This window comes from Bubalus kerabau, chromosome 2 (genome assembly GCF_029407905.1).
Source record: "Bubalus kerabau isolate K-KA32 ecotype Philippines breed swamp buffalo chromosome 2, PCC_UOA_SB_1v2, whole genome shotgun sequence".
NCBI classification, from domain to species: domain Eukaryota; kingdom Metazoa; phylum Chordata; class Mammalia; order Artiodactyla; family Bovidae; genus Bubalus; species Bubalus kerabau.
In genome coordinates, this window is record NC_073625.1 from 176,489,096 (window position 1) to 176,509,739 (window position 20,644).

General features: G+C 42.8%; 1 pseudogene; it reads left to right on the plus strand.

The window, feature by feature from the left end:
• Positions 1-20,021: 20,021 nt before the first annotated feature.
• LOC129644527 (trafficking protein particle complex subunit 1-like) lies at positions 20,022-20,518 on the plus strand (annotated as a pseudogene).
• Positions 20,519-20,644: the final 126 nt, after the last annotated feature.

Sequence of the window (20,644 nt, forward strand, 5' to 3'; positions counted from 1 at the left end):
AGGCCCCTGGGAAGTAAAGGCATTCCAAGGTGCAGGACGGCTTGGGGATCAGAATACAGAACTGAGGACACCATGGGTGTGGCTAACTTTGATTACCGAAAAGAACTACTCAAAAGACAACAACTGGTGAAAGAAATATCCCCAAGAGAGACTGGGCACCGCTTCTGCCAGGATCAGGACCCCACACAAACTGAACTTTGCTTCCTCTATTCAGGTTGCAAGACGATGAGAACCAGGATAAAGGTGTTGACTGCATCACATGCTCTGGCAGTCTGTGATTCCTTAACACTGAGCCTAATTCGGGGGGGAAAGTGTTTATTTAGACCACAAGGGCAAATCTATATTTCTGATTTAAAAAAGACCCTTGGAAAACACCCTGTTAGACTTAACTACAGGAAGCAGACCAAGCATGGCCAGTCTTAGCCAGAAGGTTAGTCCTTCAGGGTCCCAGCTGCACCTGCCCAGGATTGCATCAGCTGCTGCTGCTACTGCTAAGTCACTTCAGTCGTGTCCCACTCTGTGTGACCCCATAGACGGCAGCCCACCAGGCTCCCCTGTCCCTGGGATTCTCCAGGCAAGAATACTGGAGTGGGTTGCCATTTCCTTCTCCAATGCATGAAAGTGAAAAGTGAGAGTGAAGTTGCTTAGTTGTGTCCGACTCTAGCGACCCCATGGACTGCAGCCTACCAGGCTCCTCCGTCCATGGGATTTTCTAGGCAAAAGTACTGGAGTAGGGTGCCATTGCCTTCTCCGTCGCATCAGCTAGGGATGAGCAAAATCTATGTCCGTGTGAGCCTGTCCCGGCGTCCAGGGAAGGAGTTATGTTAGTATCTGAACTTTATCTAATTGTGATCCTGTACACTGTGGGATAAGAATCCACAGACAGGCCATCCCTCATGGTCCACTGGGTAGGACTTTGTGCTTCTATGCAGCGTGCCCGGGTTTCAACTCTGGTCAGGGAACTAGATGCCACATGCCAAAACGAAGATCGAAGATCCCTCCTGCCTCGACTAAGACCTGGCATAGCCAAATAAATAAATATTAAAATAGAAAAAAAAAAGAAAAGACAGAGTTTGGAGCTCTTAAAAAGAAATCCATGGATAAAGTTATAATCAGAGAAAATTTAGTGTACAAGAGTCAATAAGGAGATGAAAATTACAGATCCAAAAATGAAGGTTATCCAGATTAGGTGTTTCAAATTCACTTAACAGTAATCATTTTGCAATAGCTACATATATCAAATCACTATGTTGTACACCTTAATGTAATATAATGTCAGTTATAGCACAACAAGACTAGGGGAAAAGTAAAAAATAAAATCCTCTTTAGGAATTCCCTGATGGTTCACTGGTTAGGACTCAGCACTTTCACTGCTGAGGGTGCAGGTCCAATCTCTGGTCAGCCTGCAAGCTGCCTGGTGTGGCCAAAAAAAAAAAAAAAAAAAAAATCTAATCTTCTGCTATCCCAATCTAGACCCTAGAAGATTTTAGATGTTCCTTTAGCAAACATACTTCCTGATTTACAAATGAACACTACTGCAGAAATATTGTCTTTGAAATGGGCAAGGTCTTTATGATTAAACTTTGGACCTGCCACCTCTTTACATCCCCTGCTCTTCTACCACAGTGAGAAGCTTCATATTAATAAATGTTTTTGGCTGATGGCAAAGCTGTTGACTTTCTGTATTCAAATCTGATTATTCTCTTAGAGGAGTGGGGAAAAGGCACAAATAATTGACTCTGTGAATATATTTGATTTGGTAGTGTGATAATTTTATGGTAAGTTCACCCTGGTATTCTGAGCACAAATTAATTAGCAGGAAGTGGCAAGTGTCTGGAGAAGATACTTTCAATAGGAAATTCCCCTTACTGTCCCCTTGGGGCATGTGACAGAAGCTCTGCCAATCAAATGCTGTCTCACAGGGCATTGCTATTTGAACAAACAGGAGAGAAGGGGTATAACCTTTGGTCTCAGTGAACTAAGAGAGGGGTAGAGCACTAAAGACCAAAAGGAATTTACTGTCCATATAGTAAACTCAAAAGGGGACACTAGGATTCAATTCCCTCATTAAATTATTCATTTCACAAACATTTACTGAGCATGTGATTGCCACCATGCAGGGACCTGTGAGGTTCCTGGGCACAAGGCTTTTCTGTGCTCCCACCTCCAGTTTTACTACCTTCCCCAAGTTGAGACACGTGGTTTAAAGGTGATAAGCCTGCTGTCTCCCTCTTTGCCTGGCAAAGCATGGTAAAGCGTCTGCCTGCAGTATGGGGGACCCGGGTTCAATCCCTGGGTCGGGGAGATCCCCTGGAGAAGGGAATGGCAACCCACTCCAGTACCCTTGCTTGGAAAATCCCATGGATGGAGGAGCCTGGTATGCTACAGTCCATGGGGCCCCAAAGAGTCGAACACGACTGAGCGACTTCACTTGCCTTTCTTTCCTCTTCCTACAGAGAAGCTGAACTTTTGAGCATCACAGTGTGCACCAGGCACTGTACTAGATGTTTGCACATATTCATTTCATTTAACAGATGGGGACAGATTCAAAAACTTTTAAGACAGTTGTTCAAGATCACATAGGGGGACTTCCCTGGTGGTCCAGTGGCTAAGACTCCAGCCGCCCAATGCAGGGGGCCTGGGTTTGATCCCCGTTCAGGGAACTAGATCCCCTGTGCTGCAACTAAAGATCCCATATGCTTCAACTAACACCTGGCACAACCAAAGAAATAAATAAATATTAAAATATATATATATATCACATAGGGTTCTGGCCCCGAGTTCTGACTCTAGTGCTTTATCTACTATACCACACAGTTTAAGCCAAGGCTTGCCCACACCCAGTTGTAGGGATAAAATGAAAGAAAAACACCAACAGATTATTTTTAAATAAATGAGGGTGACTCAAAAAGTAGAATCAATTTTATTTCAAGTAAATGAGTATTAAAGCTTATGTATAGTCCCTGAAAACACATTGCTGGAAGGGGAAGAGCCTAGAAGGGAGATTTCCCAGGAGAGAACAGTAGGGCCTCATGAACACACACACAGAACAGAATTCTCCCCCATCAGAGAGGATGCACCTCAAACAGTCAATAGAAAGCTGATGGCTGAGGTGTTTGGAATGAGAAAGTAAACAGTCAGCCTCTTGGCTGCAAGTGAAAGAAACCCAGTTCTACTAGCTTAGATAACCACAGAAAGAGCCTCAAGGGCAATGACAACTAAGACTGGCTCTCTCTTTCTCCCCTTCCTTTTCTTGTCTGTGCATCTCTCTGTCTGTCAACCATTCTCTCGCAGACAAGTTACTGCAAGTGAATGTATAATAGCTGTTGGCAGTTTTCAGACTACACCTTCCAGCTACCCCACCCAAGAACATTACTCCTTCCCCTAGTGCCAATTCAAACATCCTGGTGTAGAATTAGAGTGAGTGGGGCAGGTGAGGTTGGCGGTGGGGGGAGCTAGTTCAGTTCAGTTCATATCAGTCACTCAGTTGTTTCCGACCCTTTGCGACTCCATGGACTGTAGCACGCCAGGCCCCCCTGTCCATCACCAAATCCCCGAGTTTACTCAAACTCATGTCCATTGAATCGGTGATGCCATCCAACCATTTTATCCCTTGTTGTCCTCTTCCCTCCCGCCTTCAATCTCTCCCAGAATCAGGGTCTTTTCAAATAGGGGGTGAGTTAGCAGAGGGGAACAGGAGGCAACCAGTGGCAATGATAATACAAAAGAAATGGGGACATATGATTCTGTGATGAAAACATTTAGTGTCCTCAGCATGGAGTTATAATTCTAATCTGCCTCATTTCTTTCTGGTTATAAATGCCTCATTGACTCCACAAATTCAGAAAAGATTTGGCTGAAACAAGAGGTAAATGGGCTCAACTGTTATCCCTCATCTACATTAGCAGCATCATTATTTTTATTTATGGGTATATTCTTTTGATTGCTTTTATGGCTATTGGCTTTGATGGACTGTGACATTTGGAAATTTGAGTGTGTTGATCATCTTTAATAACTATTCTAGACTTTTCTGTAGGTTTTCTTGACTCTTAACTTCTATTTTAGTATTTGGCCCATTAACAAGAATAATTCCAAAGACTTAAATATACATTTCAGAATTAATTAAGCATTTTTAAGTAGGTAGATTCAAACCAATATTTACTTGCAAAAGAATTCATTAGACTGTATAGCACAGGGTACTATATCCAATCTCCTGGGATGAACCATAATGGAAAAGAATATTTTAAGATATATATGTGTGTGTATGGGCTTCCCTTGTGGCTCAGCTGGTAAATAATCCACCTGCAATGCAGGAGACCTGGGTTGGGAAGATCCCCTGGAGAAGGGAAAGGCTAGTCAGTCCAGTATTCTGGCCTAGAGAATTCCATGAACTGTATATATATATATATATATATATATATATATATATATATATAGTCCATGGGGTTGGAAAGACTCAGATACAACTGAGCAACTTTCACTTTCACTTTGATGGATTCCCAGGTGGCGCTAATGGTAAAGAACCCGCCTACTAATACTGGAGGAGACACTGGTTTGATCCCTGGTTTGGGAAGATCCCCCGGAGGAGGGCATGGCAACCCATTCCAGTATTCTTGCCTGGAGAATCCCATGGATAGAGAAGCCTGGTGGACTGCAATCCATAAGGTCACAAAGAGTTAGACACAAGTGAAGCAACTCAGCCGCAGCAGGTGTGTGTATAACTGAGTCTATATGGCAGATATTAGCATGACATTGTAAATCAACCATACTTTAATTTTAAAAAAATACATTAGAGGACTTCCCTGGTAGTTCACTGGTTAAAACTCCACACTTCCTCTGCAGGGGGTGTGGGTAAGATCCCTGGTCAGGGAACTAATATCCCACATACTGCACATTGCTGCCAGAAAGAAAAAAAAAAAAATTAGAGCCCTATGTTTGCATTTCCCACCTCATTTAATATAGAAAAAAATGGGGGGGAGCAAATTGGAGTGGGGGTGTGGGCTGGATTCCCTCCCTGCCTTTTCATGCACCCAGTGACCTAGTTAGGTCCTTTAGTCATTTAAAATTCTATTTCATTCTCTCTGAAATGGTTAACATCACCTACTTAAGGATTAGAAGCAGAAGTAGAGATAACAGATGCTTAATACAGGGTATGGGAAGCTTAATAAGTGGTGCTTATCAATTTTAACTGAAGCCATTCCCCCTCAACACCCTGAGAGATCTTTATCCCAGGTTGGGAGGACTCAGCAGTGCTCCACTACATACTCACCTGCCCAAGGTACAGAGAAAGTCATCAATCACCAGTTTACTGGGATCTTCTCTCTCTGAGCCCAAATTGCCCTGCATGGCTTACAGTCTTATTTGATCTTTCTATTGCTCTGCTGTGCGTCTCTTGCATTGTTAACTCAGACTATTAGCTCTCACATTGTTCAGTGTTTCACTACCAGTTGCCAAACTGACCTCATTTCCTGCCAAGTTAACCTCATTTCCGTTTTTGATAAGGTTACTAAATGAATAGATTCTAAGAATACTGCCGGCATAGTATTATCTGGGTTCTGCAAGGGGGACGATAAGGTCCTGTGGTGTCTCTGTGGCCAAGATGGCCAAAAAATGAAACAGAGTGTAGATAGCAGGAATCATAAATAACTAGACAAATACCTCCAACAGCCCTTTGATCAAACCAAGGAGAGGTTGGTTGTGGGAAGTAGATGGATACAGAGGGGTCAACCTGGGAATAAGAACTGATGTGGTCATAAAAAATATCCTCCAAGATCTAGAGTAGGAAGCCCACTCCCTCATTCCCATACCAAATATTTATTGAGTGCATGGGCAGGGCACTGAGTATGACCCTGGTGATAAAAGAGGGCAAAACAGATCTGACTTCTGCCTTTTTGGAACTTACATTCTAGTGGTAGGGAGAAAGACAACAAACACACATACCATCTGAGAGTTTCTAAAACAGATGTGATACCAAGAAAGCAGCATGACTTGGGGCAGGAGAGGGTTGGTCCTTTAGGCAAGATCATCAAGTGAGCTAGAGAATGAGTAGCCAGCTGTGTGAACTTCTGGGGCCACAGCTAGCTAGGCAGAGGGAAGAGCAAATGCAAAGGTCCTAAAAAGAGAATATGGGACCTCCCTGGTGGTCCAATGATTAAAAATCTGCCTGCTAATGCAGGCGACAAGTGTTTGATCCCTGGTCAGGGAAGATCCCACATGGCGAGGGGCAACTAAGCCTGTGGGCCACAGCTCCTGAGCCCACAAGCCCTAGAGCTGGTGCACTGAAACCAGAGAGTAGACCCCACTTGCTGCAATAAGAGAAAGCGGCTCACAGCAACAAAGACCCAGCTCAGCCACACGCAAAAAAGAAAGAAAGAAAGAAAGAGAATGTGCTTGGTATATTTAGGTCTAGAAACAAAAGCAAATCTGGGGAGCAGAAATGAAGTGAGAAGTGGAGAGAGAAAAGGAGTAGACCTTCTAGTGAGGAGCTTCCCAGATAATGTGCCCCAGTGGGGGTTCACCGTGTCCCAGCTGTGGCTCCCTCAGCCCCCACATCAGAAGTAGGGCCTGGAGTAGCCTGATTTGCTCCCTACCACCGTCATCACCTTGGACTGAAAAAGCTTCATCTACTTACCCAGTGTTCCATCCACATATTATGAATTCCTTTTGATGCTGAAAGCTTAGCTTCTCTGTTGGAGTTCAGTGGGCCAGTTGTGTCCGACTCTTAGTGACCTCATGGCCTGCAGCATGCCAGGACTCCCTGTCCCTCCCATCTCCGTGTTCACTATATTGGTGATACCATCTAGCCATCTCTTCCTCTGATGCCCTCTTCTCCTTCTACCCTCACTATCTTTCCCAGCATCAGGGACTTTTCCAATGAGTTCGCTGTTCTCATCAGGTGACCAAAATACTGGAGCTTCAACTTCATCATCAGTCCTTCCAATGAGTATTCAGGGTTGATTTCCTTTAAGATTGACTGGTTTGGTCTCTAAGGAGTCTCAGGAGTCTTCTCTGACACCACAGTTAGAAGACACCAATACTTTGGCGCTCTGTCTTCTTTAAGGTCCAGCTCTCACAACCATCTGTGACCACTTGGAAGACCATAGCCTTGACTAGCTGGACCTTTGCCAGCAGAGTGATGCCTCTGCTTTTCAACACACCGTCTAGGTTTGTCATAACTTTCCTGCCAAGAAGCAATCGTTTTCTGGTTTTGTGGCTGCAGTCACCATTCACAGTGATTTTAGAGCCCAAGAAGAGGAAATCTGTCACCGCTTCCACCTTTCTCCTTCTATTTGCCATAAAGTAATGGGGCCGGATGCCATGATCTTAGTGTTCTTAATATTTAGTTTTATGCTGACTTTTCCACTCTCCTCCTTCACCCTCATCAAGAGATTCTTCAGTTCCTCTTTGCTTTCTCCCATTAGAGTGGTATCATCCACATATCTGAGGTTGATGTTTCTCCCACCTATCTTGATTCCAACTTATAACTCATCCAGCCCGGCATTTCTCATGATGTGCTTGGCGTATAAATTACATCTATGTCAAATAAAATCTTGGAGACAGACTTTTGGGGAGAGTAGAAAAAGATAGCTTCGTTGCTATGCCAGGCAAAGGGGGACACAGCAGGCTAATGCCTTTAAAACCATGTGTCCCAACTTGGGGAAGATAGTGACAAGTTTTATAGTGAAAGAGGGTGTGATCAGCTCGTGGACATTCTTCTGATGGGTTGGTGGTGAGGTTAGTAGGAATCAACATCGTCAACCTTCAGGTTTAACTGGTCTAGGGTCTACATGCTTGTGGGCAGCATGCCATAACTTCTCCCACCTGGAGGCAGTTTCAGTATCCACAAAATAGCTCAAAACTATTGTGCTAAAAAATAGCTCAAAGCTATTGTGCTAAAAAAAATAGCACAAAATCCACAAAATTGCTGGGTAAAAAAGATGACCATATCTTCTCAGAATTAAACATGTTAAGTGTAGAATAACAAAAACAGTATGGTAAGTGACATGAGGAAAGTTAAAAGAAAAATTGTAGTCCTAAAAATGGCATCACTGCTCTTAAAAGTCCATGATACAAAGCCTAGATTTAATACCTGATTTGATGTCCTTGCCTGTCAGGGCCTGACAAAATGTGGTCCAATAGAGAAGGGAATGGCAAATCACTTCAATATTCTTGCCTTAAGAACCCTATGAACACAATGAAAAGAAAAAGATATGACACTGGAAGATGAGCCGACCATGTTGGTAGGTGTCCAAAATGCTACTGAGGAAGAATGGAGAAACAGCTCCATGAAGAATGAAGGGGCTAGGCTAAAGAGGAAACCTTGCTGAGCTCTGGATGTATCTGGTGCCCAGGTGGCAACAGTGGTAAAGAACCCGCCTGCCAGTGCAGGAGACTGTGAGAGATGTCGGTTCAATCCCTAGGTTGGGAAGATACCTGGAGGAGGGCATGACAACCCAATCCAGTATTCTTACCTAGAGAGCCTGGCAGGCTGCAGTCCATGGGGTCACAAAGAGTCAGACACCACTGAAGCGACTTAGCACGCATGCTGATGGTGAAAGTAGAGTCCGGTGCTGTACAATATTGCATAGGAACCTGGAATGTTAGGTCTATGAGTCCAGGTAAATTAGATATGGTCAAGCAGGAGGTGGCAAGAGTGAACACGGACAGTTTAGGAATCAGTGAACTAAAATGAACAGGAATGGGCAAATTTAATTCAAATGACCAATTATATCCACTACTGTGGGCAAGAATTAGGAATGGAGTAGCCCTCATAGTCAACAAAAGAGTCCAAAATGCGGTATTTGCATGCAATCTCAAAAACGATATAATGATCTTGGTTCATTTCCAAGGCGAACCATTCAGCATCACAGTAATGCAAATCTATCCTCCAACCATTAATGCCAAAGAAGCTGAAGGCGAACAGTTCTATGAAGACCTACAAGACTTGGAACTAAAACCAAAATCAGATGTCATTTTCATCATAGGGTATTAGAATGAAAAAATAGGATGCAAAGAGATACATGGAGTAACAGGCAAATTTGGCTTTGGACTACAAAATGAAACAGGGCAAAGGCTAACAGTTTTGTCAAGAGAACACGCTGGTCATAGCAAACAGCCTCTTCCAACAACACATGAGAGAACTCTACACATGGACATCATCCGATGGTCAATACTGAAATCAGCTTGATTATATTCTTTGTAGCTGAAGATCGAGAAGCACTAAACATTCGGCAAAAAGAAGACCAGGAGCTGATTGTGGCTCAGATGATGAGCTCCTTATTGCCTAATTCAGCCTTAAATTGAAGAAAGTAGGGAAAACCACTAAACCATTCAGGAAGTGAAGTCACTCAGTTATGTCCGACCCTCAGCGATCCCGTGGACTGCAGCCCACCAGGCTCCTCTGTCCATGGGATTCTCCAGGCAAGAGTACTGGAGTGGGGTGCCATGGCCTTCTCCAAATGAAACCAGGAGGGGACTAAACCAAATCCTTTGTGATTATACAGTGGAAGTGACAAATAGATTCAAAGGATTAGATCTGTTAGACAGGCTGCCTGAAGAACTATGGACAGAGGTTCATGACATTGTATAGGAGGTGGTGACCAAAACCATCCCAAAGGAAAAAAAAAATGCAAGAAGGCAAAGTGGTTGTCTGAGGAAGCCTTACAAATAGCTGAGAAAAGTCAAAGGAGAAAGGGAAAGATATACCCAACTGAATGCAGAGTTCCAGAGAATAGCAAGAAGAGATTAAAAAAAAAAAAACCTTCTTAAGTGAACAATGCAAAGAAACAGAGGAAAACAATAGAATAAAAAACACTAGAGATCTCTTTAAGAAAACTAGAGATACCAAGGGAACATTTTGTGCAAAGATAGGCATAGTAAAGGACAGAAACAGCAAGGACCTAACAGAAGCAGAAGAGATTAAGAAGAGGTGGCAAGAATACACAGAAGAACTATACAAAAAAACGATCTTAATGACCTGGATAATCACTGTGGTGTGGTCACTCGCCTAGAGCCAGATATCCTCCAGTGTGAAGTCAAGTGGACCTTAGGAAGTATTACTAGAAACAAAGCTAGTGGAGGTGATGGAATTCCAGCTGAGCTATTTCAAATCCTAAAAGATGATGCTGTGAAAGTGCTGCACTCAATATGCCAGCAAATTTGAAAGACTCTGCAGTGGCCACAGGACTGGAAATGGTCAGTTTTCATTCCAATCCCAAAGAAAGGCAATACCAAAGAATGTTAAAATTACCATACAATTGGACTTATTTCAAATGCTAGAAAGATTATACTCAAAATCCTTCAACTTAGGCTTCAACAGTATGTGAACTGAGAACTTCCAGATATACAAGCTGGGTTTAGAAAAGGCAGAGAAACCAGAGATCAAATTGCCAACATCCATTGGATCATAGAGAAAGCAAGGGAATTCCAGAAAAGCATCTACTTTTGCTTCATTAACTACACTAAAGCCTTTGACTGTGTTGATGACAACAAACTGTGGAAAATTCTTAAAAAGAGATGGAAATACCAGACTACCTTACTTGTCTCCTGAGAAACCTGTATGCAGGACAAGAATTAACAGTTATAACCTTATATGGAACAACAGATTGGTTCAAAATTGGTAAAGGAGTACATCAAGTCTATATATTATCACCCCGTTTATTTAACTTTTATGAAGAGCACATCATGTGAAATGTTGGGCTGAATGACTCACAAGCTGGAATCAAGATTGTCAGGAGAAATATCAATAACCACAGATAAGCAGATAATATACCACTTTAATGGCAGAAAGGGAAGAGGAACTAGAGAGCCTTTTGATGAGGGTGAAAGAAGAGAGTGAAAAAGATGGCTTAAAACTCAGAACACTAAGGTCATGGCATCTGGTCTCGTCACTTCATGCAAATAGCTGGGGGAAAAGTGAAAACAGTGACAGACTCGATTTTCTTGGGCTCCAAAATCACTGCAGATGGTGACTGCAGTCATGAAATTAAAAGACGCTTGCTCCTTGGAAGAAAAGCTATGACAAACCTAGACAGTGTATTAAAAGCAGAGACATCACTTTGCCTACAAAGTTCTGTCTACTTAAAGCTGTGGATTTTTCAGTAGTCATGTGAGGATGTGAGAGTTAGACCATAAAGAAGGCTGTGCGCCAAAGATTTGATGCTTTCAAATTGTGGTGCTGGAAACTCTTGAGAGTCCCTTGGACAGCAAGGAAATCAAACCAGTCAATCCTAAAGGAAATTAATTCTGAATATTCTTTGGAAGGACTGATGATGCTGAAGCTGAAGCTCCAATGCTTTGGCATCTGATGTGAAGAGCCGACTCACTGGATAAAGATCCCAACACTGGCAATGACTGAGAGCAAAAGGAGAAGAGGTCAACAGAGGATGAGATGGTTGTATAGCATCACTGACTCAGTGGACATGAATTTGAGCAAACTCTAGGTGATAGTGAAGGACAGGGAAGCCTGGCTTGATGCAGTTCATTGGGTTGCAAAGAGTTGGATATGTCTTAGTGACTGGACAACAAAAACAAAACTGAAGTTTCACCCTCTTCCAGAAATGTAATCTGAACCAACCAGCCTGGAATTTTCAGATCCAGCACCAGTAAAGTAATCCGTCACATTGGCCCTCTCCCTTTCCACCCCTCTTCCTCCATTCAAGAAGTGCCAGTCTACATGATAAAACCTTTGCCATTCCTTTTCTTCTAAAATAGATGCCCTAGCCTAAAAATAATCCTTTCTTTTCTTTTGCTAATAGCTCTTTCCCCAACATGAGGCTTCCAGGTGGTGCTAGAGGTAGAGAACCTGCCTACCAAAGCAGGAGACTTAAGAGCACAGGGTCTAATCCCTGGGTTGAGAAGTACCCCTGGAGTAGGAAATGGCAACCCACTCCAGTATTCTTGCCTTGAGAATCCATCCCATGGACAGAGGAGTCTGGTGGACTACAGTCCATGGGGTCTCAAAGAGTCGGACAGCACTGAAGTGACTTAGCACTTAACCCTTTCCCCACCCTTCTTTCTATAAAAACCTTCCATTTTGTACAAATCCTTGGAGGTTCTTCTAGTTGCTAGATGAGGTTCTACCAAAATCATGAAGTGCCCAATGAAGCCAATTGTAATTCTTCAAATTTACTTGGTTGAATTTTGCTTTTAAACACTAGGCAGATAGAGTAACGAAACAAAATTAGGAGCCCAGAAACTTATATATGTGAAAATTTGTATATAATATATATATATTTATAGTTTATTATTGAGATGGTATTCTAAAAATGGATTATTCAGGGAATTCCCTGTAGGTCCAGTGATTACCACTTGGCACTTCTAAAACAGGAGGGAAGGGGGCAGGGCACAACCTTAAAAAGAATAACATAGCCTGAGGACATGACATAAACTGATTAGAACAAAGCAAGTCCTGTTGAGGTCCTTTAATGGACCGGAACCTGGTGGTCCGGAGTCGATGATAAGAAAGTAAAGGAGAGAGAAAGAGGCTGATATTCCTTGGTTAACGCAGAAAACCAGTAAAGTCCCTGACATGGGGCTTGCTCTGTTCACGAAGGCCTCAGGCGCCCTCTCGATGGGGTGAAGGCACAGAGCACCTTCTCGAGAGGGTCTTAGAAGCCCGGGCAGGAAAGTGAACCCAGAGGGCCTCTGCGCTCCAAAGAAATAGCCTGAGAGAGAGAGAGAGAAAGCAAGACAAGGGGACCAAAGCTCTGATGGAGCAAAGGTGTTTTAATCAACATGGTGTGGGCATATATACTGTAGTTATTCTCAGCAAAGATAAAGATTAAAATTCCAGACTTACAAAACATAGGCGATCCATATTAAAGACAAAGAGTTGTAAACAATCACTTTTACCATATGGTTCACAAAAAGGAAGAGGGTACTTATCACCGTATTGAAAAACTAAGGAAGCAAATGCCTGAATCCCTCAGCCCCAGGAGAGGCTTGCCTCTCCTCTTAATTCCTGAATATTTAGGAATTAATAAGGAAAAGAGGATTCCTGACAGATCTAAAACAGCACACAGGAAGCCTCCTGTTACATGCTTCCTGACAAAGTCCGAGATGCCAGATAAGTGGACTTCCACTAGACCTTGAGCCTCAGCTTATCCTTATTGTAACACATCAACAAGCTAAATGACACACCTGCATGTGTCAAGACAATTCAAAGGCCAATCAAAAAGTTCAATAAGTAGGCAGTGGTCCAATTCCTGAGCACCTCCCCCAATTAGCTGGAATACTTTCCCCACTCATTAGCCTATGAAATTACCCACTCCAGGAGGAGAAGGGGAAGACAGAGGATGAGATGGCTGGATGGCATCACTGACTCGATGGACGTGAGTCTCAGTGAACTCCGGGAGTTGGTGATGGACAGGGAGGCCTGGCGTGCTGCGATTCATGGGGTCACAAAGAGTTGGACACAACTGAGCGACTGATCTGATCTGATCTGATGAAAACTGACAGGCTTCCCAGGTGGCGAAGTGGTAAAGATTCTGCCTGCCAATGTAGGACACACAAGAGATGTGGGCTTGATCCCGGAGTCAGGAAGATCCTCTGGAGAAGGAAATGGCAATCCACTCCAGTATTTTTGCCTAGAGAATCCCATGGACAGATTCTGGGGGCTACAGTTCATGGGGTTGCCAATAGTCAAACATGACTGAGCACGTCCACACACATAAAAAAGACAACCTCATACCTTGGTGCTGTTCTCACATTCTGACATGGCCCACACTTTGAAGTGTGTTTTTCTATAAATAAATCTACCTATTGCTTTGTCTCTCACTGAATGCCTTTGGTGATGAGACATCAAGAACCTAAGCCTTGGGCTTCCCTGATGGCTCAGTGGTAAAGAATCTCCTGCCAATGCTGGAGATACAGGTTCGAGCCCTGGTCTGGGAAGATCCCACATGCTACAGGGCAACTAAGCCTGTGTGCCACAGCTACTGAGCCTGTGCTCTAGAGCTCACGCTCTGTAACAAGAAAAGTCATAGCAATGAGAAGCCCAAGAACCTCAACTAGAGAGTAGCTTCTGCTCAAAGCAATAAAGGACCAGCACACCCAAAAATAAATAAATAAAATTATTTTTTAAAAAAGAGAGAACCTGAGCTTTTTTTTTTTTCACTTTATTTTTTTTAATTGAAGGATAATTGCTTTACAGAATTTTGTGGTTTTCTGTCATATATCAAGAATCAGTCATAGGTACACTGATGTCCCCACCCTCCTAAGCCTCTCTCCCATCTCCTGCCCTATCCCACCCTTCTAGATTGTCACAGAGCCCTTGTTTGAGTTCCCTAAGTCATATAGCAAATTCCCATTGGCTATCTACTTTATATAGGGGACTGGAATGCAAAAGTAGGAGGTCAAGAGAAACCTGGAGTAACAGGCAAGTTTGGCCTTGGAGTACAAAATGAAGCAGGGCAAAGGCTAACAGAGTTTTGCCAAGAAAACACACTGGTCAGGGCAAATATTCTCTTCCAACAACATATGAGAGAACTCTACACATGGACATCACCAGATGGTCAATACCACAATCGGATTCTTTGCAGCTAGTGATGGAAAAGCTCTATATAGTTAGCAAAAATAAGACCAGGAGCTGACTGTAGCTCAGATCATGAACTCATTATTGCAAAATTCAGACTTAAATTGAAGAAAGTAGGGAAAACCACTAGACCATTCAGGTATGACCTAAATCAAATCCCTTATGATTATACAGTTAAAGTGACAAATAGATTCAAGGGATTAGATCTGATAGAGTACCTGAAGAACTATGGATGGACGTTTGTGACATTGTACAGGAGGCAGTGATCAAGACCACCCCAAGAAAAAGAAATGCAAAAAGGCAAAATGGTTGTCTGAGGAGGCCTTACGAATAGCTGAGAAAAGAAGAGAAGCAAAAGGCAAAGGAGAAAAGGAAAGACGTACCCATCTGAATGCAGAGTTCCAAAGAACACCAAGGAGAGATAAGAATGCCTTCCTAAGAGATTAATGAAAAAAAAATAGAGAAAAATAACAGAATGGGAAAAACTAGAGATTTCTTCAAGAAAATTAGAGATACCAAGGAAACACTTCATGCAAAGATGGGCTCAATAAAGGGCAGAAAGAGTAAGGACCTAACAGAAGCAGATGTTAAGAAGAGGTGGCAGGAATACACAAAAGAACTATACAAAAAAGATCTTAATGACCCAAATAACCATGATGGTGTGATCACTCATGTAGAGCTACACATCCTGGAATGTGAAGTCAAGGGGGCCTTAGGAAGCATGACTACGAACAAAGCGAGTGGAGGTGATGGCATTCCAGCTGAGCTATTTCAAACACTGTGAAAGGGCTGCACTCAATATGCCAGCAAATATGGAAAACTCAGCAGTGGCCACAGGACTGGAAAAGGTCAGTTTTCATTCCAGTCCTAAAGAAAGGCAATGCCTAAGAATGTTCAAACTACCGTACAATTGTACTCATCTCACAGTCTAGCAAAGTAATGATTAAAATTCTCCAAGCCAGGCTTCAACAGTACATGAATTGAGAACAACTTCCAGATGTTCAAGCTGGATTTAGAAAAGGCAGAGGAACCAGAGATCAAATTGCCAACATCTGTTGGATCATAGAAAGAGCAAGAGGGTTTCCAAAAAACATCTACTTCTGCTTTATTGACTATGCCAAAGCCTTTGACTATGTGGATCATGACAAACTGTGGAAAATTCTGAAAGAGATGGGAATACCAGACCACCTGACCTACCTCCTGAGAAGTCTGTATGCAGGTCAAGAAGCAATAGTTAGAACTGGACATGGAACAATGGACTGGTTTCAAAATGGAAAAAGAGTATGTCAAGGCTGTATATTGTCATCCCGTTCATTTAACTTACATGCAGAGTACACCATGCAAAATGCTGGGCTGGATGATATACAAACTGGAATCAAGATTGCCAGGAGAAATATCAATAACCTCTTTTGTGCAGATGATACCCTTATGATACCACCCTTATGGCAGAAAGCGAAAAAGAACTAAAGAGCCTCTTGATGAAAGTGAAAGAGGAGAGTGAAACTCAACATTCAAAAGACTAAGATCATGGCATCCAGTCCCATCACTTCATGGCAAATAGATGGGGGGAAAGTGAAAACAGTGACATACTTTATTTTCTTGGGCTCCAAAATCACTGCAGATGGTGATTGCAGCCATGAAATTAAAAGATGCTTGCTCCTTGGAAGAAAAGCTATGACCAACCTGCTGCTGCTGCTAAGTCACTTCAGTCGTGTCCGACTCTGTGCGACCCCATAGACGGCAGCCTACCAGGCTCCCCCATCCCTAGGATTCTCCAGGCAAGAACACTGGAGTGGGTTGCCATTTCCTTCTCCAATGCATGAAAGTGAAGTCGCTCAGTCATGTCCGACTTTTAGCGACCCCATGGACTGCACCCCACCAGGCTCCTCCGCCCATGGGATTTTCCAGACCAACCTAGACAGTATATTAAAAAAACAGAGACATTACTTTGATGACGAAGATCAGTCTAGTCAAAGCTATGGTTTTTCCAGTAGTCATATATGGATGCGAGAGTTGGAGCATAAAGAAAGCTGAGCGCCAAAGAATTTATGCTTTTGAACTGTGGTGTTGGAGAAGACTCTTGAGAGTCCCTTGGTTGCAAGGAGATCAAACCAGTCAATCTGAAAGGAAATCAGTCCTGAATATTCATTGGAAAGACTGATACTGAAGCCGAAGCTCCAATACTTTGGCCACCTGATTGGAAGAACTGACTCATTGGAAAGGACCCTGAGGCAAGGAAAGATTGAAGGCAGGAGGAGAAGGGAACCACAGAGGATGAGATGGTTAGATGGCATCACTGACTCGATGGACATGAGTTTGAGCAAGCTTTGGGAGTTGGTGATGGACTGGGAGGCCTAGTGTGCTGTAGTCCATGGGGTCACAAAGAGTCGGACACGACTGAGGAACTGAACTAAATGACCCCCTTCCTACTCAGTACTAGAAGAGAATATGGTAGGATTTTTGTATTTTGCTGTGGACAAGCCTTACTCAATATGGTGAAACAAATGCAAAAATAAATAGATAAAAGCAAAACACTATAAAAAATGATAAGAAATTCCAAAGGAGCCTGGCAGGCTACAGTCCATAGGGTCGCAAGGAACCCGACACGATTGAGGGCAAGAGGAACGGGGCAAAAGAGGATTAGATAGTTGGATGGCATTACTGACTCAATGGACATGAGTTTGAGCAAACTCTAAGAGATAATGAAAGACAGGAAGGTACGGCATGCTGCAGTCCATGGGGTGGCAAAGAGTTGGACACAACTTAGCACCTAAAAAACAATACAAAACAGTACATCTATTGAGAGGAACTGGCAATGTCTATCAAAACAACAAGTACATCTGCCCTTTGATCCAGGAATTCTGCTTTTAAATATTTATACAGCAACCTTGCATGAAAAAAAAAAATGTAATGTAGCCAAAGTTGTTCATTGCAGCCTTGTTTCTAATAGCAAAAGGGCAGGAACACCAAAATATTCATAATAAATTGATTTGTTAAATTATGACTTATCTTTAAAATGAAATGCTATGTACCTGTTAGAAGGAATGAAGGAGCTGACTCCAAGTTATAATATGGAATTATTTCTAAGATATGTCATTAAGGGGAAAATAATGTATTTAAGCTGCTAACACTTGTGCCTTTTTTAAAAAAAAAAGAATAACATATATGTTTGGAAAGTACACAGACTATTTCTGGAAGGATGTATGTAAAGATAGTAAGAGTGGCTGCCTCTGTGGATCAGAACTGAGGTGCTAGAGGGAAAGGGATAGAAGAGATTTTGTTTTCACTGTATATTCTTTTTCTGTTTGATTGTTTTTGTCTTTTTCTTTATCAGTTTTTCTTGTTTTTTTTTCTTTTCCTGTTTTCCTTTTTCTAAAATTTTTTTTCATTTTTTTCCTTTGAAAATTTTTTCTTTTTTTTCTTTTTACTGTATTCTTTTATACTCTTTTGGTTTTTATATTGTACATGTTATTTTAAAAATAGATTATAATTGAAAGTATGGGATGGAGTTTTTATATATATGCTTGTGCAAGTATAGAAAATAGCCATTCTCACCATCTGGTAACAAATAGTGGGGGAGGGGATTTGAGCTGAGGCTTTACTTTTTACTGTGATACTCTGCCATATTGTTTCAATGTGCTACATTAAGCATATACAGTTTTTCTAATTAAAAAAATTAATAATAGTTTCCTCACAGAAAAATGTTGGTACAAAGCTGAAAAGACTATCTGCAGAGTCCAGAGTAATTTGTCAGGGGAGTTCCACCTTGGTAGGGAATTTCAGACCAGATGGGTCTTTAGACAGCTTTCAACATAACGCATTCCTTAGATCTATGATCTGTAACTCTTGGTCAGATCAGATCAGATCAGTCGCTCAGTCGTGTCCGACTCTTTGCGACCCCATGAATCGCAGCATGCCAGGCCTCCTTGTCCATCATCAACTCCCAGAGTTCACCCAGACTCACGTCCATCGAGTCAGTGATACCATCCAGCCATCTCATCCTCTGTCATCCCCTTCTCCTCCTGCCCCCAATCCCTCCCAGCATCAGAGTCTTTTCCAATGAGTCAACTCTTCGCATGAGGTGGCCAAAGGACTGGAGTTTCAGCTTTAGCATCATTCCTTCCAAAGAAATCCCAGGGCTGATCTCCTTCAGAATGGACTGGTTGGATCTCCTTGCAGTCCAAGGGACTCTCAAGAGTCTTCTCCAACACCATAGTTCAAAAGCATCAATTCTTCGGTGCTCAGACTGGCCTTAATTTCTCACCTGGATTATAAGCTCCTTAAGGTCAGAGAGTCTTAGTTTTGCTTTAAAACAAACAAACATTTTCCTCATCTTTTAATACAAAGTTACATAAACTTGCCAAATAGTCTCACTTGAATGCTGGGATGTCTATTTTTTCACAGCTGACACAGTGCAGATTCAGTGCCGGGAGCTGTTAAGGTCACATATTGTTGTTCTAACCTTTGCTATTACGAAGAGAAGTATAATACAATTATCCTGGTAAAGAAGGCTTAGTCAGCACATCTTGCTTTGGGTTTGGTAAAACAAGAATTTATTTGTTCAAAGTCAGTGGACCAAGAAGGGTTGGCCAGCACATTGTCATGATCTCAATTTACACAACACCAACAATGGGACTGTAGGTCTGGAGCCTGGGGCTTTTCCCTGGGCACCATTTGGGTCCCTAATTATCATTGATTCTTCTGGTACCAAAGTAAAAAGTTGTAACTTTTTTGGGGCTGTGCTACGTGGCACTCAGGATCTTAGTTCCCAGTTATTATTGTTGGTCAGTCACTAAGTCGTGTCCAACTCTTTGTCACTCCATGGACTGCAGCATGCCAGGCTTCCCTGTCCTCCACTATCTTCTGAAGTTTGTTCAAACTCATGTCCATTGAGTCAGTGATGCGGTCTAACCTCTGCCAACCCCTTCTCGTTTTGCCTTCAATCATTACCCAGCATCAGGCTCTTTTCCAATGAGTTGGCTCTTCACATCAGGTGGCCAAAGTATTGGAGCTTCAGCTTCAGCATCAGTCCTTCCAATGAATATTCAAGGTTGATTTCCTTTAGGATTGACTGGTTTGATCTCCTTGCTGTCCAAGAGACTCTCAAGAATCTTTTCTAGTACCGCAGTTTGAAGGCATCAGTTCTTCAGCACTCAACCTTTTTTATGGTCCAACTCTCACATCGGTAGTTCCCAGACTAAGGATCAAACCCACACTAACTGCAGTGGAAGTGCAGAATTAACCACTGGCCTGCCAGGGAATTCCCACAGAACTTACACTTAATATGTACTGAATGAATGACTGCAGTAGTGTATGAATACATGCTTAAATGAATAGATGGGTAAATAAATGCATAAATACATGCATTAATTAATGAAACACCTTCTCATGGGGGCAGACAGACATACTATGTATGGGTCATGGACACGGACAGACTGAGAAAGTAGAGAGAGGATGTATCAAATGACAGGCATTCAGAACAGTTCTAATGATGGTCCACAACCTGCACCTATTTGACCAGAATGGAGTGTGTCTGCATTACAGCAAGTGGACTGAAGAAACAAGCGGGGATCCCCAAGGAGGCGGCCTACAAGCTGACGTGTGGGATGCTCTTCTTTATCCACTCCTTTGTTTGCAAGATGTCCCCGCTAGACATGAAGGACAGCTTTCTGGACTTCCAAACTAGCCGTTACAAGTTCCACTATTACGAGACACTCACTGTGATCAAGGGTGGTCATGAATACTGATTGGGTGTGGGGCCCAGCTGAGAGGTGCCTCACCACACCCGCAGTGTGCTGTACATTCAGCTGGTGGTGAAGAATCCCCTGTGCCCTCTGGGCCAAACTGTGCCAGCTGATCGCTTCCTCTTCTGACTGGTCTCCCACGTCCATCTGTTCTGTGCCCTTCTTCTCTGCCTGGTTGGGTGAAGGCAGCACTCTATATCACCCTTCAGAAGAATTCCTGTCCATTCCCAGCCCTTTCTAACCTGTTTTGTCTAGGGCCCCCTACTGAAAGCCTGCCCCACCTCAGACCCCTCTAGCCGTCCAGGAAAATAGCCTTAGGCCCTCCCTGGTACCCTCCGGCACAGAAAGGAAGCCTACTGGGGTCCCT